We start from the raw sequence: 7,910 nt of genomic DNA on the forward strand, positions 1-7,910 counted from the left end.
TACTAAAGGATGAGAAAATGTAACACCAACAAAATGCCCCCATTTAAGCCTCTTGGTTTGAAAACTTTTTAAATAAAAATAAAAATATGTATATACATAAACACATGTATTCATATATGTATACATTCATATACACTAAAACATATAAATAAGTATACATACATATGAATGCACATGCACATAGCCTCAGGATGACTGCAATTTATTTTGCAGTCTTTTTTTTTTTTTTTTTTTTGCACCAGCTCCCTGTTAGAATCTGTTTCCCTCATTTCTTTGTAAGCTCTGCAGGCAACTCCAAGAGAACAGGTGGCTAGGGTGCTTTTGTTAAGCAGTGACTCCCCTGAGCCCCAAACAGTGACTGACACAGTAAATGACTGCCTGAATGGATCTTACTGATCAAAAGCTTCTAGGGTCTTTTTTTAAAAAAGTTTGTTGAATTTAATGTAGCATGTTTAAAATCTTATAATTGTCGGCCTCTGAGATAGTGCTGTGGTAGTCTTCCTTCATTCCAGCTTCGTTTCCATGGTCCTAATTCATTTGTTACTTGCTTCTCTTTTGGTTTCACAGTGATATACAACTTTTAATTTGTTAGAACACAAAAACAAAGGACTTTTTCTAGTAATATTAAATGTGACATAATTATAGATGCAAAATGTTTCTTAAAGATATTGTAAAATAATTGCTGCAATTTTCTATTTTGGGTGTTAAGGACAGAATCATTCTTTAGTTCTGTAATACAGGAACAATTTGGTCCAGAAAATAGTCTAATTTATACATTGTCCATGTCAGGTCCAGTCTTTCACGATATTACAAGGATATGGGAAAAGAATCTAAAATAATGCAATACATCTAAAATTAGAAGAAGAGCTAATGGGCTTGCCAAAAAGAAATTGTGTATTAGGATTTTTTTAAGAAATTGCAAAAACAATTTTGGGGGAGAGCTTCGTATTACCAAGAATATTTTCTTAAAACCAACAGCATATAGTTACACAAAATAATAGAAATTTGTCCCTGCAGTGGCGTAACCTGTAATATCAGCAGCTCCAGAGACTGAGGCAGGAGTATGGAACATTCAAAGCCAGCCTCAGAGCAACTTAGCCAGGCCCTGACTCCAAAAAAAAAAAGAAGAGGAGGTGGTGGTTGAATGTGGCTCAATGATTGAGCGCCCTCTAGGATCAATCCCTGGTACTACTACTAATAATAATTACACTAGAAATGTATTCTTTTAGCTCATCATTTGTTTGGTACTGGGGATTGAACCCAGAGGTTCTTTACCACGGATCTACATCCGCAGCCCTTTTTATTTTTTATTTGGAGACCTGGTCTTACTAGGTTGTTGAGGCTGGCTTTAGTCTTGCAATCTTCCTACCTCAGCCTCCCAAATTGGTGGGATTAAAGGCACGTACCATCATGCCCCGCTAGCTCATAAGATTTTTAAAAGCAGAGATATTCATAAAATTCAAAATTTATAAATAACAGTTATTTTAATACAATTTTTATTTGGATTCCTAGAAAAATTGGAAGAATAATTCAGGGAGTCCTCTTATTCTCCCAGTACACTTTCCCCTGATGGTCATCTTATATGATACATTTGCCAAACTGAAGATGCTAACATTTATTTCTTGCTATTAACTAAACTTCTGACTTCATTTGGACGTCACTAGTTTTTCCATGAATGTCAGCATAAATCTTTTAAAAGTCATCAGCAGAAAAGAGGAATTTCATTTTTCAGTGAAAACACAAATGATATTCTTGAAAAGCTTCATGATTATCAGTAACATATCACTTTTACCTTTATATTATATAATATACCTGAGACATCAGGCCTTAGTGAAGACATTTCTTCACTAATTGATGTATAAAAGTGTTAGAAATGACAATGAAAATACAGTGATCTCAAGAATTATTAGGCATTCAACTGAATCGCATAGTATTTCTGAAATGTAAAAAGATAAATCTTGGGCTGGGGATGTGGCTCAAGCGATAGCGCGCTCACCTGCCATGCGTGGGGCCCTGGTTTCGATCCTCAGCACCACATAAAATAAAATAAAGATGTTGTATCCACCGAAAACTAAAAAATAAATATTAAAAATTTCTCTCTCTCTCTCTTAAAAAAAAAAGATAAATCTATAAAAAGTCACATAAAGAGAAAATTTGTTTATGTGATTAAAATAACATTTTAGGATTCCACCTTTTGGGTCCCCTTCTTCCTCCGGGGAGAAGTCTTTTCTGCTGTCCTCTAATAAAGCTTCTACTTTCCACTCTACACTTGCCTCGGTGTGCTTCTCTGGTGTTATACTTCAGCATTCGGGAAAGCAAGGACTTGTCATCTGTAAACAGCGGTTACAGATTGGAGGCTCCCCACTGAGATCTACACCAAGGTAAGAGCCTCTACACACACCACACGTCTATCTGAGGTGCATCTTTCTTTCTGGAGGGTGATGTGGGCACCAGACGGCTACTTAAACATGTAAGACTGGAAGACGCCGCACCACACGACACAGATCACCAAAGAGGTTTCCGCTTTATTACAAAAGGCTGTGTGTTTATATAGGTCTAGGGAGAGGTAGCAGAGGCTGACTTAGATCACAGGTCGCCCGTTTATTGGCAAGCTCTTCCATATGTCAGTTCCGGAGCCCAAGAAGTTAATTCTAATTGGGGCTAAGGCTTCCCACCAGCAGGGTTTGAACATTGGCGCCGGCGGGAACATTTCGTGCCAGTGAAAGAAACAAAGAGGGGAAAGAGGGTCATTAGATGCCATGTTGGGGTTTTTTTTTTCTGGGGTGCTGCCGCCATTATATGTTTTCCCAACAAAACGCAGTAAGTGAAGCCACCACTCTTCAAGACTCAGGTGAGAGGTTTCCTGGCCTAGGCAGCTCTCCATACAGAGCAGGCATGTTGGGTTCTGCCAAAACTACTTCCCACTTTTCTGTCTGGGCCCGGAGAGCAATTGACCTGAGTGCACAGTGTCTCTAATCCCAATCTGCCTGGGATGCGTGGAGGTGGAGGAAGGAGTTTGGAACAACTGCAGAATTCTGGTCTGGGCTACACTCAGATGTATTCCTAAGGTTCCTTTCCCTTGAACCCCCTCCCGACAGCCCTAAGGGGTATCTGGGGTGATTGGTAGATGAAAGGCACTGAGGGAAAGCCCCAATCACATTTGCCTCCATGTGGGCTGCGAAACACTCCCAAACCCGCATCCATTCCCTCCTGGATGCTCCCCTTCCTTCACCGGTCAGAAAGGCTAGCAATTCAGGTTGTAGGACTAAGAAAGACATGGGATGATCAGTGAAAGGTGCCCAGGTTCCCCTCATGTGCATAGGAACTTTCACTGGTCTGTTTTAAAATTTCACATTACTGCTCCAATGTTTAGAATGTGCTGTGTTCTCTTTAAGCTGCTAGAGGGAGGCATTTTTAGAATCAACTCTTCCAGTAGTCTCTCTGATAGAAAGTGCTATATGCCTTATAATCCGTAGATATCCCTCATCCCCAGGAGATTCCTTTAGTCTACGGAGCAAAAAGGCAACAAGAAGAGTGTGCGATTCTCTTTTGCTGTGGGTTTTTAGTGGCAGGGAGGAAAGCAGTAAGGCCCTTAAGTCTGAATACTCCCAGGGTCTCTGGGACTCCAAAACTGCTTGCTTAATACTGTCCCCTTTGAGCTCAAAGAAGACAGAACGGTCATGGCCCTCTTTCCTCACAGCAGTAAGGAGTTCCCAAAATTAGAGGGGGGAATGAAGCCAGATTTACAGATAGATAGTGTAGTTAGGTAAATCAGGTCTAATATTGAGTAAAATCAAGAATGGAGGCCATTATAGAAAATGGAGTCCAGGAAACCAAAGCAGCACTTGGGGAAATTGAAATGTTAATGTCCCCAAGGCCCCCCCAGCCCATCCCAAGGAAATGTTAATGAAGCAGCTCCCAGCAAACTTGGAGACACTAATCCAAAGGCCTCCCCAGGCCCTCCCTGCCCAGATTACTCCATCAGCTCACCTGTCCCCCACCTTTTGGGCCTTCCCACCTATATTCCATCACTGCAAGATAACAGAGAACAAAGGACAGGAATGCAACAGGAATGCAGGAAAGCTGAAAGTAGACCTTAGCTATAAAAGAGGGAAGACCTCCCCCTTCCATGGATTCCACCTTTTAGGTCCCCTTCTTCCTCTAGGGAGAAGTCTTTTCTGCTGTCCTTTAATAAAGCTTCTACTTTCCACTCTAAAATAAATAAATACATAAATAAAAATAGAATAACATTTTACATTTTACCTGCATTGATATACTAGGATCTCCAAAGTACATTATTTCAAGACTCACTTACTTTAAAAAAAATTTTTTTAATGACACATTTGTTTCAAAGCACATTCTTTTGCAGTTTGAGAGTGTTCTAGACCTGATTATTAACTGTTAACAACATCTGTAAATGTCATGCATCAATAATGTGACAACAGCTACAGGTCAGAAACTGCACTGTTTGAAAGAAGCCTGCATGTTACAAGAGCTTGAATCTAATATTTTATTATCTACAGTTGTATTTACCATTCTCTTCAGTTTCACATGTTTTACTAAATAATCTGAACATCTTTTCTATACAATAGTAAGGCCATGAGAATTTACATTTATGTAATATCTAGCATATATGAAAATTGGACACCACACACCCACAAAAAAAAAAGGCAGATTATGTACTGCATGAGAAACCAATGCTCAGTTTAAGTATTCAAAATGTTCAGAATCACATGATTAAGTCATGTCAGTCCTAATAGAAACCTGGCTGATAAGCAAATTAATCAATTGAAAGTTGGTACCAAGCCATAGTATTGTTGTGGTTTAGATATGAAGTGTCCCCCAAAGGCTCACTTGGAAGACAATGCATGACTTTTCAGAGGCAAAATTATTGGGTTATAAGAGATATAACCTAATCTGTGGATTAATCCACTGATGCGGATTAACTGAGTGGTAACTGTAGGCATATATGCTGTATGTAGAGGAAGTATATCACAAGCACATGACTTTGGGGTTTATATTTTGTCCCTGGTGAGCAGAACTGTCTCTCTCTGGTTCCTGTTTGCCTTCTACTGAGCTGTTTCTCTCCACCACATCCTTCTCTGTGATGTTCTGCTTCACTCAGGGCCCAGAGCTGTGGAGTCAGCCAACAGTGGACTGAACCTCTGAAACTGTGATATATTATAATCAAACTGGTTATAAGACAAAAGAGAGTATTAAAAACAGCAAGAGGGATGTAATACTTGATACACCAGGGATCCTCAAAAAAAACCCATATGTTTATGGCCAATTGACTTTTTACAAATACCAACGCCATTCATTGGGGAAAAGAACAGTTTTTCAATGTATCATGCTGGAACAACTGGATTTCCACACCCAAGAGTAAGGTTAGCCCCCTACTTCATACTCTATTAAAAAAAAAAAAAAAAAGTCAAACCAATGACCTAAATATAAGGGTTAAAACCATAAAACTCTAAGAAGAAACCATAGGAGTTTCTTGAAACTCATCACCTTGAGTTTGGCAATGGGTTCTTAGATATGAACAGAAAGTCCAAGTAGAACAACAACAAAAAAATTTGATAAATTGGATTTAATTAAAATTAAAAACTTGTATATGTCAAAGGCTATTGATATAGTTTGAATTTTAAATGCCCCACCAAAACCCATGTGTAAAAGGCTTGGTCCTCAGAACAGTGCTACTAGGAGATGGTAGAAGATTAAGAGGTGTTGAAGCCAGATTTAAAGTTAGGTAGTCAGTGTAGTTAGATAAATCGGGTCTAATATCGAGTGAAATCTAAGATGGAGACCATGCGGAGAGTGACTCAGGGAAAACACAGGACAACTCATGGAATGTTAATGAAGTCCCGAAAAGGCCCTAAGCCAAAGTCCACCTCAAAGAAATGTTAATGAACAGCCCCCAGCAAAAAGGTGCTGACTCAAGTCCTTCCTGACCAGATTACTTCTTTGGCCCACCTGTGTCCCACCCCTCGGGCCTTCCTACCTACATTCCATCACTGAAAGAACTATAAAAAGGGGAGACAACATCCCTTCCACGGATTCCACCTCTTGGGTCCCCTTCTTCCTCCGGGAGAAGTCTTTTCTGCTGTCCTTTAATAAACTTCTAATTTCTACTCGGACCTTGCCTCGGCGTGCTTCTTTGGTGTTATTCTTCAACACTGGGGAAGCAAGGACTCGTCACCGGTCAACAGCGTCACCGGTCAACAGAGGTAACAGTGTGACCCAGTGGAGAATGTTCAGGTCACTGAGGGTGTACCACAGAAAGGGACTGTGGGACCCTAGTCTCTTATCATTCCTCTTCACTTCTCAGCCACAAGGTGAACACTTTTGCTCTACCACACATTTCTACCATGTTGTGCTTGCTCACCCAAAGCAACAGGTCAACTAATTATGGACTAAAACCTCTAAAACTCTTAGCCAAAATCAAACTTTCCTCTAAGTTGATAATATCCAGAATACATAAGGAAGTTCTACAAATGAACAACATAGAGACAACCAACCCAATTCAACAATGAACCAGGGACTTGAATAGATATTTCTCCAAAGAAGGAATATGAATAGTCAATAAACACAAGAAAAGATATTCAATATCATTAGTTTTTAGGAAAGTGTAAATCAAAAACACAATGAGGGGTTGAGGATGCAGCTCAGTGGTAGAATATCTGCTTAGCAGGCATGAGGCTCTGGATTCAATCCCCAGCACCAAACAACAAAAACAAAAATACAACCACAATGAAATACCTCTTCTCTCACCTTTTAGGATGGCTATATTTAGAAAAAAGAAGAACATAAAATTGTTGATGAAGATGCGGAAAAATCAGAACCCTTGTAATACTGCTGGTGGAAACGTAAAGTGGTGTAGTCACTCACTGCTCCTCAAAAAGCTATATGCTGAATTAAGCATATGACTCTATAATTCTACTCTTATTTATATACCCCAAAGGCCCAAACACAGGGACTCAACCAGATACTTGTATAAAAATTATGTTTGAAACACTATTCACAATACTCAAACAACCTAAGTGTCTGTCAACAGATGAATGGATAAATAAAATGTGGTTTGCGCTTTTTATATTATTCATCCAGAGAAAAGAATGAAGCTCTGGTATATGCTACAACATGTGAAGCCTGACAACATGGTTTTCAAGGGAAGTAAGCTAAGTGAAAAGAACCCCTATTATATGAAATATATATGATAGACAAATTTATTAAGTTTCCAGTGGATGGGTGCTGCGCCCCTCCCCTGACTCAGGCAATGGCAAGGCCCTACTGAGGTGGAAGGCACAAGGCGTCCATTCTCTGGAGGAGTGCAGTATGCTTCTAGGAATTGGCTGGTTTGTTTTTGTATTCTTTTAATAAGTATAGTTGCGACTTCTCATATGACCATTAAGTATGAAGGAAAAAAAGTGACTTTCCCAATTAATGCAACTACTTCTAAAGAATAAATCTGTTTGCTCTAAATGCAACGATTCAGCTGTGGAACGTGAATTGTTAATGTTTAATGAGAAACCCCCTGTAGGAAAAACAGTCAAGGAAGTTTTTGAGAAATTAAATTAAATCTAGAGAAGAAGAATTAATATTAAGAAGACAGATTAGTGCTTAGTACTGGGCAACTTGTTCTTGTTCCTGTGCACAATGGTTTGTGCTCTTACTCTTGTTTGATTAAAATTAGTAGCCTCTCTTTTCAAGTGAACCACTTGCCATAACCTCGGCGCCGGTTCTAGTCAGTAAGTCAAGAAAGAATAGTCAAGGTATAGGCCAATAGTCTGGGACATTTCTAACTATTATTAGAAGCTAACTACGCAGAAACAGCTCAAAGCAAAACGGGAACTGAAAGTAAAAATGCTTGCTTATGCATAAGCCAAGATACATTCTTCTTATCTAATTGTAGC

The sequence above is a fragment of the Marmota flaviventris genome, chromosome 6, assembly GCF_047511675.1.
Source record: "Marmota flaviventris isolate mMarFla1 chromosome 6, mMarFla1.hap1, whole genome shotgun sequence".
Lineage (NCBI taxonomy): Eukaryota > Metazoa > Chordata > Mammalia > Rodentia > Sciuridae > Marmota > Marmota flaviventris.